This window comes from Sorex fumeus, unplaced genomic scaffold, assembly GCF_029834395.1.
Source record: "Sorex fumeus unplaced genomic scaffold, SorFum_2.1 ptg000013l, whole genome shotgun sequence".
Classification (NCBI taxonomy): Eukaryota; Metazoa; Chordata; class Mammalia; order Eulipotyphla; family Soricidae; genus Sorex; species Sorex fumeus.
Window position 1 is genome coordinate 227,528 of NW_026606070.1, and position 17,861 is coordinate 245,388.

A 17,861-nucleotide genomic window follows, 5' to 3' on the forward strand; every position below is an offset into this window, starting at 1 on the left:
TGGCAACCAGGGCAAGAGAGATTGCTTTAGGCTGGGTGCATACTTGGTTTACAGAAGGTTCTGGGAATTCGTCCTGGCACTATGTGGTCCCATTGTACACAGCCAACAGTGGCCCTCAGCAGAGAGCCAAATGCCGGTAGCCCCTGAGTACTAATTGTGGCCTCAAAGTAACAAGAAAATAATAATAATAATAAAATGGAAATAAAATGCATGTAGTTGGTACCATTATAATTTGTGAGGAAAAGTCAGTATTTTATTCTGTGACGGAATTGTCCTGTAGAAACACCTCCACGGGATGCCTTTCTTTCTCTTCAGTTTCTTTGTTTCTAAATCCTACTCCACTGGATTTGCAGCATTTGAACCCTACTTCCAAATGACCTTTACTCTTGCAGGGCTGTAAATGGGAGGAGGAAGCATCTTGTGTTTGAGATCATGTGTGTATTTGTAATGACCATAGTCAGTGGTTTTTGTTAAAAATTGAGAAAGAGCTATTATCTCTGTCAATATACCTTAAGTTTTTTTTTTTAATGTACTATGGAATTACCTCACATGGATAAGGATCAAAGGACAGTAGCTGGTTAGATCAGCAACCCCTAGAACTGGGACCAGCATTAATAATCTGGAAGCAATAGAACCCTGTAATAGATAAATGACTACAAAATTCGGTTGCCCTCTTCAAGGAATGGCTATTGATGATACCTTTATCAGAAAAAATGTATGACAGAACAAATGTAGTAGAACTGGTTCAAGATATACCAGTAGCTTTAAATCATAAATTTGGAATTTACATTTCCTCATAACTACTTAACAGGGATTAAATTTTTCAACTTCTCTTATCATCTAAGCATATTTAGATGGTAAATAAATAATTGCCATATTTAGAGTGTGAAATGAATAGTTTATTAATTCCAATATGAGGCAGTTCTTTTATAGGAAACTTAAAATCTTACCATACATTTGGATATTTAAATTAAAATTTTACTGTTTCTTTTACCAAGTAATTCTGCGATTACTAATAGTCATTTATGAACATTCCAAAAGTAAAATTTAATTTTTATTAAGACTGCGAATATAGAAAGAGTAGCTCTGTAGCACTGTCCTCCCATTGTTCATCGATCTGCTCGAGCGGGCCCAGTAACTTCTCCATTGCGAGTCTTGTTGTTACTGTGTTTGGCATATCGAATATCTCTGTAGCTTGCCGGGCTCTCCAAGAAGGGCAGAAGAATCGAATCTAGGTCCTCCAGGTCAGCTGCGTGCAAGGCAACGCCCTACTACTGTGCTATTGCTCCAGCCCTATAGCTTCTCGGCCTTTTGGCTAAGATCAAATGTAGTATAGAAGGAGTAATGAGCCAAAAATATGTGTGTTGAGTAAACAGGTAATTGTGTAACTAAATTTTGTAAGAAAGCAGGAATTACTTATTTTATCAATGAAATGTGGGAACTGTCTCACTGTCTTTGGTGTTCACTAACACAGGAAGATAAATCTATTTGGAACTCTTGTTTGTTTTGGTTTGGTTTTGGGGGTCATGCCCATTGGTGCTCAGAGATCATTCCCGGTGGGGTTGGGGGACCATATATGGTGTTGGGGATTAAACCCAGGGTAAGCGTGCATGAGTAAGACAAGCTACTCACTACTTACTACTCCCCTACTCACTGCTGCCTCTTGATCCCTGAAATTCACTTCTTAGCAGTTGATTTTTTTGCAACTTTATTGTTTGCGTAGAATTAGATGAACATTATTATTTTTTTTTAATTAAGACACTCTGATTTGCAAAGTTATTCATGGTTGAGTTTCAGGCATGCTATGTTTCAGTGCTGGTCCCATCGCCAGTGCCAGCTTCCCATCACTGCTTATTTTCGTCCCCCAAAAATCTTCTTTATTCACTAATAAATAAAAAAGTCAGTTGGAGATAAGAAAGGACAGCATAATCCATAATGTAGACTTTAATTTAAGGAAATAAAACAGATTTTTAACTCCCTGTGCTAATAAAGTAATAGGATGAATCTGGACGTCCCTAATCATCCGCCATCTCTTCATGAATTTTATCCTGTGGGGTTATTGGGGCTCGAAAATGGTCCAAAAAAGGAAAATTGCTCTTTAAAGATATGATGTATTCACTGTGCACAGTTTTTGTGTTCTGATTTTGTAGTCAGCTACTTTGTTACATTGGTTTACTGATTCTAGAAATGTTTTAGTAAAGTTTTAAGGGTCTTCTAGTTGTACTATGTTATATGCAAATAGAGATAATATGATTTCTCTTTTTCTGATTTGGATTACCTTGATTTTTTTTTTTTTTTTGCTTTTTGGGTCACACCCAATGATGCTCCAGGGTTAATCCTAGCTCTGCACTCAGGATTGACCCCTGGCTGTGCTCGGGGGACCTTATGGGATGCTGGAAATCGAACCCTGGTTGGCCGCGTGCAAGGCAAATACCCTACCCACCGTACTATTGCTCTGGCCCTTCATTTCTTTTTCTTGCCTGATTGCTATGCCTAGAACCTTTAATATATTGAATAAAAGTGGAGACAAGTGGGACCTCCTTGCCTTGTACCTGATCTCAGAGGAAATGCTTTAGTGTTTCAGCCTTAAGTCTGTATCTTTGATTTTTACCATTTTGGTGCTTTGTGCCTTGGTTTTGTTCTAGTTGAGTCAATTTTGTTTGGTATTCTGAGCTTCTTGAATCTCTGCAGTAGCCCCACTCCAGAGGCCTGAGAAATTCTCATTATTATTCCTTCCCATGAGTTCTTAACTTTATCCTTTTGTCTCTGGGTATTCCTATAATTGGAGATTATGACTCTTGCTCCATTCCACTAAGAATCTTCCATTCTTTTACTTCACTATTCGTTTTCATTCTTGCTGCTGCCTTGTATTTTGTCTTTAAGTGTGCTGTAGGGTTCTCCACATTCAGAGTTCTGTGGCTGTGTCTTGCTATTGTATTCTTTATAGCTCCTTCAATTCCCTTTGTCAGCATTGTTTCATGCTTCGAATCCGTTGTTCTTTCAGTTGATTGAATTTCTCTTGCAGTGATTGATTAATTTCCGCAGGCACTGTAGGGATTGTTGCATTGAAATCCTTCTCCATGAAGCTTGGGGAGTTTTCTGAGCTCTGGGACTTGCTGGACTTCCTACCTGCCAGGAGAGCTGTATTGTTTTGTCTCCCTTGTTGTGATTGGGGTTTTGGGGTGCTGACAGTTGAGCTGTAGGTTTCTGATGGACTGATGCAATTCATTAGTTTGCACTAAGGAGACATTGCTGATGATCTGATGTTCTATTTACATAACCCTGGAATAGTATTTCAGTAGGAGATGCAAGTTTAAATCTAGTTCCCCCCATTTAGATATCAGGGTTTCCAAGGAGGAATTCTGGGACAGAATTAATAGACTTGCATCTTCCCAGAAGCCCTTGGAGTCTGTGGTGTAGGTAGAGTGGAGTAGCTGGAAGAAGCTTTAATTTCAGGTGTCAGTGTGGCCACAAGGTCGCTCGACCCACCTGACTGGATTTCAAGATGACCTTCAGCTTGTGTTGGTCCTTGGTGCTGGTTGTGTGGCAAAGGATGGGTAGGGTGGCACTGGTGACTCCCCAAAGTCCAGTGACTGGCTCCGGTTTCCCAAGAGTGTCTGAGATGGAAAGGGCGGGATTCCAACTCCCCAAGACACACCTGGTTAGATCTGGGCCCTGACACCTGTTTGATGGGCAAGTCAAGGTGAAGGGTTCTGGGTGTTCACTGGCACATAGGTTGGAGATGTCGCTGTAGAAAAGAATCCTGTTGTTCTCTTAAGGGACAAGGTGAAAATGCTTCGTACCCTCAGTTTTTCTCAGGGAAACACTCTTTTGAGTTTCCAATGGGCTGGATAACTCCTGGCTTTGGGGAAGCATTTCCTGGCCATGGCCCTTGTTAAATGCCTGTAGCCAGAGTAGCAGCTACTACAGAAAGTCCTGCCATGTTGCTTCTGAGAAATAATGAACCATACTATAAATGAGTCACATATTATAATGATTGCATTATTTTCCTTCAATTACTCATATTTTCTTCTGGAGTGATAGCACAGCGGTAGGGCGTTCGCCTTACAAGCGGCCAACATGGCCCACCCGAGTTCAATTCCTCCGCCCCTCTCGGAGAGCCCGGCAAGCTACCGAGAGTATTCGATATGCCAGACACAGTAACAACAAAGTCTCCAATGGAGACGTTACTGGGCCCGCTCGAGCAAATCGACGATCAACGGGAGGGCACTATATTTATATTCATTAAAAATTCAAGAATTGGTCCTTATAACGTTCTATTCAACCTGTGTGTGACTATAGCAGGCCAAAGTCTGCTGCTTTATTATAAACTAAAGATGTGGATTTTCCTTCAGAGTGCCTCAGATTCTGCTCATATTTGTTTAACTGAAAAAAAAAATGCTCCACAGAAACTTAAAGAGTTAAGTAGTATTTGCTAGTCATTCATTCAACTCCTCTACTTATCCGTTCATCTGATCTGCATTTGATGAAGTCTTGCGATGTGTAAATACCATGCCAGGTATCAGAAATACAGGAGTAAATAAGACCCATTGCTTACATCATAGGCTAGAGGATCTATTTGCTTTTCATGGTGGGTACAAGTTGGAGCCTCTTAATACTACGAATCTCACAGAAAGATTCTCTGGTCCCTTTCAGGGTGAAGGGGGGCTGTTTCTGAGTGAACCCTCGTAACACAGTCTTTTATTATCACATAGAAAACCAGGTTATGGTGCTCTTTTTTCACTCTTCCTCTAGATCTCATTTATTATGCAAAGTTAAAATGCCTGTAAGCAATATTCTGTTTTTGTTTTCTAGTAATTCGGGGCAATGCGTATAAATTTCATGGTAAATTTTGATAAAGATTTCCTGGGAACAATATAAGTGAGTATATAAGTGAATCACATAATTTGTTCTCTCATTTTCAGAAAGTATAATGAATTGATTTGGAGCCTTACAGTTGGACTTTGCAAAACCTTATTATCAACCATTTGTCCTCTAAGAAAAAAATTATACTTTAAAATTCATATACATATGGAATATTGCCTTTCTCATTGTAATGTTTTCGTTAACCTGTATGGTAACATATAGAAAGTTATAAACATTGCTAAAGTAATACATGTTTTGAGTAGATTTTTCTTTTTTCACTATAATGTGGTAGGGACTAGTGGTATTAAATCACTTTATTTGCAGTGTATTCTAATTTATGTCCTGGAGAAGACCTTGAGTCTAGACTGGTTGGAACTTTATATACTTTAGCTTTATATTTTTTAATCTTCGAATATATCTTTAATGGTGCTACTTTTTATTTATTTTTAATAGTAACTGGCAGGTTTCATCATTTCACATGCCTAGCATTGTGTCCCAGAATATTCTATTTTCTGAAGCATGAGTTTTAGGGCTGGTGTGATAGCACAGCGGATAGGGCATTTGCCTTGCACTCAGCTGACCTGGCCAATCCAGGTTCAATTCCTCCACCCCTCTCGTAGAGCCCAGCAAGCTACCGAGAGTATCCCGCCTGCATGGCAAAGCCTGGTAAGCTCCCCGTGACGTATTCGATATGCCAAACACAGTAACAAGTGTCACAATGGAGACTTTACTGGGCCTGCTCAAGCAAATCAATGACCAACAGGAGGACATTGACAGTGACAGAGAGTTTAAGGGAGTATAAAAACACAGAACCATCCATGCATGAATCAGAATTCAGTTAACAAATAGAAATTAGTTTTTCCAGACCGAACAATATAACCAACAATATGTTAAAACGGACAGTTTCAGGAGAAAAAAATCCCCAAGCTTGCTTATTTTTATTATTCATTTTTAATTTTTTTGTGGATATGTTTAATATCCTGGAACCATTTGAACGAGTGAGAAATAAATTGGTGTTCTCAGGTGGAGCAGGGGAGGGTTCTCAAGTGTGGTTCTGTGCAGGGGTGCTCTCAGGGATGCTCAGTCGCCCGCCCGTGCATCAGTGCTCAGGCTACGGGAGATGATTTTCCTGGGGCCCTGCAGTCTGGGAGCCTGTAGGGCCATACCCAGGGTTACTTGAAGAGGTCGTGCAGGAGATGGACTCCAAGTTGGAGAGTGCAGTGTGACAGTGCTCACCTTGCACGTGCTGACCCGGGCTCCATCCCCAGCACTGCACAGTTTCCCCGAGCCCAGCCTGGAGTGATCCCTGTTCGCAGAGCTGGGAAAGTATTGAGCATTGCTGGGTGTGGCTCACACACACACCATCCTCCCCAGAAAGAAGTCAGTACATACACGGCACTGCACTCTTCCCTTGGCTCCCTTGCTTTCATTCTCTTTTTTTATCTTGTTTGTTTATTATTTTTGTCTGTTTTGAGGCCACTCTCTGTAGTGCTCAGGGTTTACTCTTGGCTCTGAGCTTACATATTGCTCCTGGCAGGCTCAGGAGACCACATGCATTGCCATCTCTCCAGTTCTGTGCTTCCATTCTTTTTATTTATCTATTCATTTTGCTTTTTGGGTCACACCCAGTGATGCACAGGGCTTACTCCTGGCTCTGCACTCAGGAATTACACCTGGCGGTGCTCGAGGGACCATATGGGGTATTAGGGATCAAACCCAGGTCAGCCATGTGCAAGGTAAACTTGCTACCCACTGTACTACCACTCCAGCCTCTGTGTTTCCATTCTTTTTATTTTTTTTTTTTGGCTTTTTGGGTCACACCCAGCGATGCACAGGAGTTACTCCTGGTTCATGCACTCAGGAATTACTCCTGGCAGTGCTCAGGGGACCATATGGGATGCCGGGAATTGAACCTGGGTCGGCCGCATGCAAGGCAAACACCCTACCCGCTGTGCTATTGCTCCAGCCCCTGTGGTTCCATTTTTAAGGAGAAATAGTTTTCAGGGTGAGGGTTTTTGTTCTCTTTGTGGGTTAGGTTGTGTATGTGTGTGTTTGTGTGTGTGTGTGTGTGTGCGCTTGTATGTAAAATGGAATTTATGTAGCGTTTTCTTCAAAAACTTACTTGATCTTCATATACATATCTGCGTTCATTTCTGACTTAGCTTTTGGCACTATTTCCTTTTATATAGTATGGATCAAATTTGAATATTGCTAGCCAAATAAATTCTGTAAAATTAGCCTGTGGATGCCAACTGTCTATTAACCCAATCTCAAATAATCTAATCCTATTACACAGAATCCTATTTTATATAGTCTCCTTTCCTTTATCTATTTATCTTTCTTTCTTTCTTTCTTTCTTTCTTTCTCTCTCTCTCTCCACTTTTTTAAATTTTTTTCTTTTTGCGTCCCATTGGCTCTGCACTCAAGAATTAGTCCTGGTGGAGTTGGGGACTATATGGATGCCAGGGATCAAATCTGAGTCAGCCACGTGCGAGACAAACGCCCTCCCCACTGCACTTCCCCTCCAGTCCCTCTCTTCCCTTTCTCCCTGTGCACGACTCTTTGGCTGTATTGGCCTCCTGGCTCTTCCTCAGATCTGCCAAGGACATTTCCTACACTCAGCAAATACTTATAAAACGAATGCTAGTCACGCAAATAAGGATCATTTCTTTCTTCTGAAAGCAAACGCAAATAATCCAGTCTTGAAAAGAAAGTACCCAGAAATTACACAGGTGGAACACATGCTCAGATGGCAGATAGCAGTTCCTACTTTTGATTTCCATGTCATTTGGTGCATATTAGTGACTTAGTTCATCATGGATGATGGGTAGATTTCTAATGAGATTACTGGTATCTTTCATACTTGTCAAAAATGTTTCTTGCTTTTCTATGCCTGTATATGAACTCTAATTGCTTGTCCGAGTTATTGGACTATTATATAATACATTAACTTCCTCCTAAAGAAGAAATCAACCATTTGACTCATGAGACTAATGCTGAAAATTAAAAAATTTTTCCATAAATAAATAGCTTATGGACATAAATATTCATATCGCACTAAATCTTTTCTTAGCAAATATTATAAATTAGGTTTATTGTTGAACAGATGGGCAGATCTGTTTGTGTCCACTCTTGGACAGTTGGGTGGGCAGAAGATGCCAGAAAGAAGATTAAGAACATCAGGGCGTGAAGAAGCCTCTAATTGTTCTTTAAAGAATGTTCTTGTGATCCTGAGTCTCTCCGTATTTTCCTTTGAAACTAATGCTGTTCAAAACAACTTTCAGCGTTTTATTTTTTTCACTTTTTATTTTTTATTTTTATTTTTTAAAATTTTTATTAGTGTGCCCAGAATGGGAAATGCATGCTGAAACTTTCAGCATTTTAGATTCAAATACACACGCAGTGCTTTCTTATGGTAATAGATAAACAGCAAGGTGAAATGTTTAGACAGATTGAAAAGTAGAACTTCCCCTTCTTTTGTGCAAGAGTGGCAGCTAAGAAAAGTACGTTTTTTCTTTGCAAAAAAATGGTGTGTTTAATCACCAGCAAATGAAAGTGAGACAAAGACGATACAGTGAGTTAAAGTGTCACTTGTCATTGGCCTCATTGGCTATAAGGAACTTTGAGTGTTAACAGCTCAGAATCTAGGAGTCTTTGTTGATTTTTACCGGGATACTTCAGCAACGTGGATTTAATTATAAGCACATGAGAAAAAAAGACGTTAAAAACTGGTTAGCTTTCTCTCTGAATATTGAATTAGAATTAAAAATAAATCTGGATTACCTTGTAGAACACATGACCCTGACCCCAACACCCTGGGTTTGATCCCTGGAACTGGGTGAGCCCTTGAGTGTCACAGGGTGTGACTCTCAGAGCAATTAAAAAAAAATCACCCTAAAGAGAAAGGTTTTTTTTTTTATGTAGGAGTACTGCTATTTATTCAGCCACTGATTAGGCTGATTGAATTGTGCAGAAACTCCACAAGAGAAAGGTTTTTAAAGTTTTTCTTTACCCATGATCAAGAGTTCATTCTAGACGATGCTAATTTCAGGAAGTATCATTGGCCTTGAAAAGTGTTCTTTATGATAAAGATTCCTTAAGAAGCACAGATAATTATAATATTTGTTCAGCTTGAACCTATTCCAGTGTAACAATCCTTCCTGTGTGGGGGGAATCAGTCCATCTTGTACAGCAAAACAGCTGTACGCAAAGCAGCTAGGATGACATCAACACAAATCAATCTATTTTCTCTGTCCTGTTTTGCGTTCTGTTTGGAGGCGGGTGTGCTCGGGGCTCGAGGGCTCTCCAAGCAGTTCTGAGACCCAGGTGGAGTTTCTAGATCCAGGTGCTGGGGCCACTCCTGGCAGTGCATGGGGTGAGAGCTTTGTGTAAGGGTCCAGAAAACAAGCTCAGGTCCTTCTATCTGCAGAGCAGACACCTCTGGCCACTAAGCTGACCCCAGCATTTGCTCTTTCTTAGTCCAAAATCTCCCACGCAGATTGTGATGCTGGTGAAAACTACGTGAGCAAGAAGGCTGGTGAGCACATGAGATCTTTCTGCTGAGATGTTTTCCTAATGGAAAAGACAGCGAAGGTGGAAGAGTAGGAAGGATTCTACCTCATGAGGGTAGAGATGATAACCACAGTGATGGTGCTTATCTCTACAGTTGTAGGCCCATAAAGGTTGGGACATTTCCTTGGGAATAGCAACTTTGTCCCACATTCAAAATACTAGGAAGTTGGTTCTAAGAATCATCACTTCATACTCCACACGGCAAAGCCTGGCAAGCTATTAGTGACATATTCAATATGCCAAACACAGTAACAACAAGTCTCGCAATGGAGATGTTACCGGGCCCACTCGAGCAAATCGATGAACAACTGGAGGACAGCGCTACAGTGCTACTTCACAGATGAATGCGGTCCTTCTATGTCTGTTTCTCTCCCTCTGACTCATTTCACTTAGCATGATATTCTCCATGTCTATCCATTTATAAGCAGAGTTCATGACTTCAACTCTCCTGACAGCTGCATAGTATTCCATTGTGTAGATGTACCAAAGTTTCTTTAACCAGTCACCTGTTCTAGGGCACTTGAGTTGTTTCCAGATTTTGGCTATTGTGAACAGTGCTGCAATGAATATATAGGTACAGATGTCATTTCTATTGTGCTGTTTTGCATCCTTGAGATATATTCCCAGAAGTGGTATTGTGGGGTCATATGGAAGCTCAGTTTCTAGTTTTTGAAGGAATGTTCATAAACAATATAAAATGAGACTGACACTTAAGGATAGTAGATACATGAGGCAGGAAAATTGCTCAATAGCTGGAAGCCTGCCTCATGGGCAAAGGGGAGAAGGCAGCTGGAATAAAGAAGGGATCACTAAGAAAGTGATGGCTGGAGGAATTGGTCGGGATGGGAGATGTGTGCAGAAAGTGGATAAAGGACCAAACATGATAACCTCTCAGGGTCTGTATTGCATACCATAATGCCCACAAGTAGAGAGAGATTATGGGGAATCATGTCTGCCATGGAGGCAGGGGGAGGGTGGGAAAGGGGGTTATACCGAGGATGTTGGTGGTGGGGAATGTGCACTGGTGGAGGGATGGGTGTTTGATCATTGTGTGATTGTAACCCAAACATGAAAGCTTGTTAAGTATCTCACACTGATTCAATAAAATTAAAAAAATGAAAAATATATAAAACATTTATCACTTCACTTGTATCACTTATCATCCCATTGTTCATCGATTTGCTCGAGCAAGTTCCAGTGACATCTCCATTCATCCCTGTCGCATGCTAGCATAGCCCAATGGCATATTGGGGGCTCTTTCAGGGCAAGGGGAATGAGACCCATCATTGTTACTGTTTTTGGCATATCGAATACGCCACAGGAGCTTGTCAGGCTCTGTCATGTGGGCGGGATACTCTTGGTAGCTTGCTGGGCTCTCCGGAAAGGAGAACCTGCGTTGCTCTCTTCTGAGAACTTGGTTTTATAGTCTCTGGGTCTTGGCTGTTGATGGAATTGCACGGAGCCGGGGGCAGTTGGTGGGTGTAACTGTCTAGCTACTGGAAGATGAGGGATCTGGGTGGAGGAGACCCAGTCCCGATCCGAGCAGTCTTGGAGATCTCAGCCCCAGATCCCGCACACCTGGGTTCCTCTGCGGGTTCCTTCATGCGTGAGGCTCATCCGACCGTGTGGAGAGTGATCTTGAGCATGACTGTGGTTGGGTTCTGGAGGATTTCGACTCCCTGGGCTCTGTTTGGGGCAGGGAGGGAAACTCAACCTGTCCTCCTCCCAAGAGTCCCGGTGGAGACAGCCTGCACAGGGGCAGGAGATTCTGCCTCTTAGAATTAACACTTTAAAAATTCATTAACTGCATTCTGTGTGAAAACATTTCAATTTAGTTGTACTCTACCCAAACTTCTAATGCAGCCCAGGTCTGTCAGGCACACAGAGAGGTGGTTTTTGTTGCCATTGAGATCGTTTTTCTTTTAAAGTTAATTTTTTAAATATAAAAAAACCTTTAAATCTTTTTATTTAAAATTTTTGATTTTATTACTCAAAATTTTAAAATTCAGCATTTGTTAAAAATGTAATATTTGGCTGTAGTGTTTTTCATAAGCTTTCTTCTCTTTTTATTTAATTATGTCTATATTCTTTATTTCCTCAGGTTGATGTATAACCTGCTTTTCATATTAATTTTCATGAGCCTTTTTCTTAAGTACATTTTCTTGATTTTTTCTATAATTTACTGTTTAGATGCTCGACTCCAAATCGAGTAGGCTTGGAGGTCTCGGCCCCGGAACCCGCGTGGCTTTGTCCCTCTGCCAGTACCTTCATGTGTGCGGAGAGTGGTCTCAGCATGGTGGTGGCTGGTCCTGGAGGTCTTCGGCTGCCGTCGCCCTGGTCGGGGCGGGGAGGAAAGCTCAACCCGCTCCCCTCCAAGGGACCCCGGCGAGGAATAGCCAGGCGTGGGGGCAGGAGACTGCACTGTTCTCGTCCGGGATCTGGATTTTATAGTCTCTGAGTCTTGGCCGCTGATGGGATTACACGGCGCCAGGGGGCCAGGTGGTGGGTGTGACCCCCGCCTTCCACCCAGATCCTCCAAATTCCAGTAGGCGGGGGTCACACCCACCACCCGGCCCCCTGGCGCTGTGTAATCCCATCAGCTGCCAAGACTCAGAGACTATAAAATCCAGATCCCGGACGAGAACAGTGCAGTCTTTTGCCCCCGCGCCTGGGTGTCCCCCGCCGGGACCCCTTGGAGGGGAGTGGGTCGAGCTTTGCTCCCCGCCCCAACCGGGGCTCCGGCAGCCGAAGACCTCCAGGACCAGCCACCACCATGCTGTGACCACTCTCCGCACACATGAAGGTACTGGCAGAGGGACAAAGCCACGCGGGTTCCGGGGCCGAGACCTCCAAGCCTACTCGAATTGGAGTCGAGCATCTTCCACCCAGATCCTCCAAATTCCAGTAGGCGGGGGTCACACCCACCACCCAGCATCTTATCAGAACTTTTTTTTATGACATCTTATTATCTCATTCCTACTTTGGACAAACTTGCAGGCTATCGAATGTAGCCTGCCCACAGGGCAGAGTCTGGCAAACTCCCCGTGGCCTACCAAATATGCCAAATACCAGTAACAATGATGGGTCTCATTCTCCTAAAGAGCCGTGAATATAATCTCAGGGCTAGGATGAAAGAGACGTTACTGGGGCCTGCTCGAGGCAATCGATGATTAACAGGATGATGAAATGAAATGAAATTACTGTTTAGATATTTAAATAGAAGACATTTTAAAAACTATTTTGTTATTTTAGGAAATGAATTTGTAAAAGATGTAAGTGCAGTCACCAGTTTACATAGTATTGAGATTTTCCCCTGCCAGAAACACATTGATTTCTCTGAGTTTTATTGGGACAAAACTTGTATGTACTTAACTGATATTAAGTTCTTACAAGGTTTCTGAGAATATCATTGACTACAGACATATTTCACACAAGCTGATAGAATCAGTACTTTTTTTTTTTTTTGCTTTTTGGGTCTACCCGGGGTTACTCCTGGCTCTGCACTCATGAATTACTCCTGGCAGTGCTCAGGGGACCATATGGGATGCTGGGAATCGAACCCGGGTCGGCTGCATGCAAGGCAAATGCCCTACCCGCTGTGCTATTGCTCCAGCCCCAAATCAGTACTTTTTTAAAGGTAGTTATTATATGGATAGTAAAATGTGCCTCTCCCACCCCCCATTTTTGTGCCAGTCAGTGTTATTCAGGACTTACTCCTGGCTTGTGTGCTCATGGATCACTCCTCGTGGGGTTCAGGGTGGTCCTGGGAATTAAACCCGTGTTAGTCACATGTAAACCGTGTGTACTACCTGCTATACTGATTCTCTAACCCCAAGATGTGTCATTTTTTATCTTCCCATTTCAGGTCCCTTATGTGATCTGTTAGATGCACGTATGCACGTATATATTCTTAGTTTTTAATTTTTTGAAACATTGTTTTTTGAATGGTTTATGCTGAATCCCTAGTTATCAGCAAGGAACGAACTAATCTAACAGCAAAACTACTTAAAAATAGTCTGCATTCAAATACAAAATATTAATGCATCCTCCAACATTATTTGAAGTCCAGTTTACTTGATGACGTTCTCTTCTAAGATTTAACTAGTTTTTCATGAATTTCTGTGCATTCCCAGGTACTATGATAAATTCTGTGTTAGTGAATGAGTAAGGAAAGAATGGTTTTAGATCTTACAGAAAAGGAAAGCTTGCATATTCTTGTAGCAACTACCCTGACAAATCTTGGACAATCTAAGAAATACTTTCCCAGCTCTCTTTCAGGCTTTTGATGTTCATTGTCCTTTTTCTCCTTGTCAGGCTAGAATAATTCCAGGCCTCTTAACTTCTAAACAACCATGACAATGAGTCTCAGAGGATCCCAGCTCCACCACAAATTTATCTTAATATCCTAGTCAGTCTTGCTCGCTGTTGAAGGTCATGAGTAGAATTAAATTGTCATCTGGGTTTTATTTTTTTCTTATAAACACAGGGCCACTGCTAGACACCGACTTTTGAATAAAACAAAAACCCTGTCCCAGGTTCCATGCCATCAGTAAATGGGGAAATGTGTTATCAATGGTACAGCTTTAATTCTAGAAATGGTGAAAGAGTTCTAGCGAAATCTTTCCTAACTTTCACGAGTTACATCAAATTTATTAGCTTTGTGACTATGAAGAGATTGTTTCATTATGCAGATCTCTGATCTGTAAGAAAGGAGAATTATAAAATTCACACAGCAGAGATGGCAACTGAGTTCACTCAGGATAAAAGTGGGCCTCGCTGGGGACAAGACAAGAGCTATAACTCCTGTAAGAAAGGAGAATTATAAAATTCACACAGCAGAGATGGCGACTGAGTTCACTCAGGATAAAAGTGGGCCTAGCTGGGGACAAGACAAGAGCTATAACTCCTGGACTATTTCTCTGCGACTAGTCGGAGAACTCTTATAATGTGATACTTATGAACATTTGTTAGAAAATTGCATAGTCTTCATAATCGATGGGTTCTTGGGAAATTTATGCAACTCAATGAGGGGGAATTCAAGTCTTCATCAAGTTTAAATTAGATGATATGGGGCTGGAGCGATAGCAGAGCGGGTAGGGTGTTTGCCTTGCATGAGGCCAACCCGGATTCGAATCCCAGCATCCCATATGGTCCCCTGAGCACTGCCAGGAGTAATTCCTGAGTGTAGAGCCAGGAGTTACCCCCTGAGCATTGCCGGGAGTGACCCAAAACAAAACAAAACAACAAAAAATAAATTAGGTGATAGAATACATCTAATATTGATTTCTGAGACATGGCACAGCCAACATAATTGTCCATACAGGCTTGAGTGGTATAAGGACTCTAAGTTCTTTTCTTATACTTAACTCACATTGATGCAACCAATATTTTTAAAGCTCCTACCTCTTCCTCTGGACTTCAAGGTCCAGAGGAAGAGATTATGCTTCAATGAAATAGCTGGTGGGTGGAGAAAGAAGATTGTTTTGATGTTGTAGGTGTTATAAAGAAAACATTAATTTGATATTTAAAATCATTTAAAATCATCAGTCGTGGTCTTGCCGTTCTCCACATCCTAACTAGTTGCATTACCAGTGTGGATACTATCGCTTGGGTGCTTGGGTGCGAGCGTCTGTGATACTCTGTCTTCACAACCTAGTCTCGACTCTCAAAATAGCGTTTGGTACTAAAGCCCCAGTTTATTTCCGAAAAAAAAGTGGGACTGAAAGTGTTTCTGTCCCTGAATAACTGAGTAACTACAGGGCAGAGTGAAAGTTTTGTTTAATTCTCTTATTATTCTTTGTTTTATTTTATTTTATTTTATTTCTGGGGGAGGGGCTGAGTTGGGGCCACACTCAGTGATGCTCAGGACCCACTCCTGGAACAGTGCTTGGGAAACCAGAGGCAGAGCCTGAAATAAAACCAGGGTTAGCAACATGCAGGCAACTACCTTGATGCCCGCACTCTCTTTCTAGTCCCTCATTCATTTATAAATCCACATTGACTAAGTTCCATTTATATGCCAGGCACTGATCTAAGGTACTAGGAAACTGCTCTGAGCCTGGCAGAGGCCACATTCCTGCCCTCAAGTAATCAAGAAAGGCAGTCAAACAAGGAAACAAATAATTAACTTACCTTGTAGAATATTGGATGGTAAGAGTCAGCTGGAGTTGCTCAGAAACTGTTTCCCAGAAGTCTCTGGGAAGGACAATTCTGCAACCCCCTGGCGGTCAATTGACAGAAGATTGTCTGTCAGCCTTCAGATTTACACAACTCCAACATCCAAAATTGTTTGGAAAAGTGAAAATTTGTAAATGAGTATGAAGTTGAGCCTGGCAAAATACCCCTGGGCGTATTCGATATGCCAAAAACAATAACAATAATGGGTCTCAGTCCCCTGACCCTGAAAGAGCCTCTAATACGGCAACGCTGGGAAAGACGAGTAAGGAGAGGCTGCTAAAATCTCAGGGCTGGGGCTAATGGAGACATTACTGCTGTCCGCTTGAGTAAATTGATGAACAATGGGGTGACAGTGATACAGTGATACAGTGATGAAGTTGAGTTTAGGCTACAAATATCAAAGGATACTTTGTAGCAATGGCATAGTTACACATTACTTAAAAGTGTATGGTACAAATCATCCTTAGAATCCTTACCAGCCAGCAAACTATTTTCACTAGGGCAGTTACAATTACTTGAGTTGTGACTGTTCTTTTGAATTTTAACTTGGTGTGTGACATTGCAACTGGTATCTTAACTTACTGCCTTTGTGTGCACGCCTGAGAGGTAGCATATATTGTGTATTTGGTGTATGATAAAGGAAATAGAAAGATTAAAAGTTTAAGCTCACATAATTAAGGCCTTTGGGTTACACTATTGAACAGTTGAAAGGGACAGTTAGTGTCCTCACGTGACCTTTAGACTCCCACGAGCCTAGGAAGATTTTTCACAGCCAAGGGAACGAGGGAAGACTTAGACGGCACTCTCAGTGGACAATCCAACTTTGCGTGCTTCGTATTGGTGCCTTAGGAAGTGGCAAAAAAGATGCTCATGTGATTTCTCATTTGTTCTTTTCAATTCAGATGGAATTGAAAGTGAAATACAAGTGTTCACTTTAGGGAGACTGGGGGATTTTTTTAAAATTTTATTAGTGAAACACCATAGGTACAGTTGTAGACTTACAAATTTTTGTGCTTGGGTTTCAGTTATACAATGATCAAACACCCATCCCTCCACCAGTGCCCATTTTCCACCACCATCCCAGTATCCCTCCCACCCCCCATTTCCCCCTATCTCACCCTGCCTCTGTGGCAGGGCATTCCCTTTTGCTCTCTCCTTTTGGGTGCTGTGGTTTGCAAAAGAGGCATTGAGTGGCAATCACATTTGGTCTATAGTCTACTTTCAGCGTGATTCTCCTATCCTGGGCGGATCTTCCCAACACCCATTATATGGTGCTCCCTTTTCTATCTGAGCTCCCTTTTCCCCTAGAATGTGCGGCTGGCCTCCAACCCATGGAGTAAACTTCCTGGTTCTTATCTTGGCTATTCTTGGGTGTTACTCTCCTATTTTGTAACTTTATGTTCCCCAGATGAAAGCAATCTTTCTATGATTGTCCCTCTCTTTCTGACTCATTTTGCTTATGTGGTTTTTTTTTTTTAGTTTTAACGTCATGTTTTTAAAGCTACTAGTTGATCATATCATTTAGATAGACCATTAAAAATGATTGAATACATCCATCTTCCTTTATTCTTCCGATTTCTCCTCCTTATTTCCTCCTTCCCTGGTTTGGGGGCAATCTAACATGGTTTTCTGGTGGGAGAGGTGGTCAGAGTGCTTACAGTCATTGAACAATGAATGCCTTAAAATTCAGCGTTTTCTGGAAGGGATGGTAGTATTGTATCAATACGAATTTCCTGGCTTTGGGACTTGTACAGTCTGAATTCAGAAGTCTTTTGAGGAGGGTGAAGGGATGCAGAATCCATACTGGAGTAGTTAACGTACAATCATCCCAGGGTATGTATTTCTATGCAGTATGTGTGTGCCATGAGTACATGGGTATATGTGGAGATATACATGATATATATGAATGTATATATAAAATGTTTCATTTGCATATAAAAATAATGTGTGTATGTAAATCTACCTACATATTAACTCACATATAGTCATTATGGAAAGTAAGGAAGGATAAAATGCTCTTAATTAGAAATTTTGCGTTACAGTGACACTTGTAACTTTTGGGGTACTTTTTGGGAGATGGTTCTGTATGCTTGACTGTATTTTGAGTTTGTAGGAACTAAACCACACACACAAAACAACAGGTTCAGTGAATATGTGCTCAGTGGCTGTATATTAAGCATGTAGAGTCAATCTCTAGAAAATCAACCAAACAATGCCAGCTTGTTTCTTGGTCCCTTGGTGATCAG

At 41.6% G+C, this 17,861-nt stretch overlaps 1 protein-coding gene and 1 non-coding gene across 2 annotated transcripts in view; both read left to right on the forward strand.

Annotated features, from left to right (window-relative positions):
• SNCA (synuclein alpha) overlaps positions 1-17,861 on the forward strand; it is a 106,565-nt gene that overhangs the window by 22,610 nt on the left and 66,094 nt on the right. The gene's annotated exons all lie outside the window — the stretch shown is intronic.
• LOC130020855 (U2 spliceosomal RNA) lies at positions 1,296-1,488 on the forward strand. The gene has a single exon (XR_008792053.1). It is a non-coding gene; the product is annotated as a U2 spliceosomal RNA (small nuclear RNA).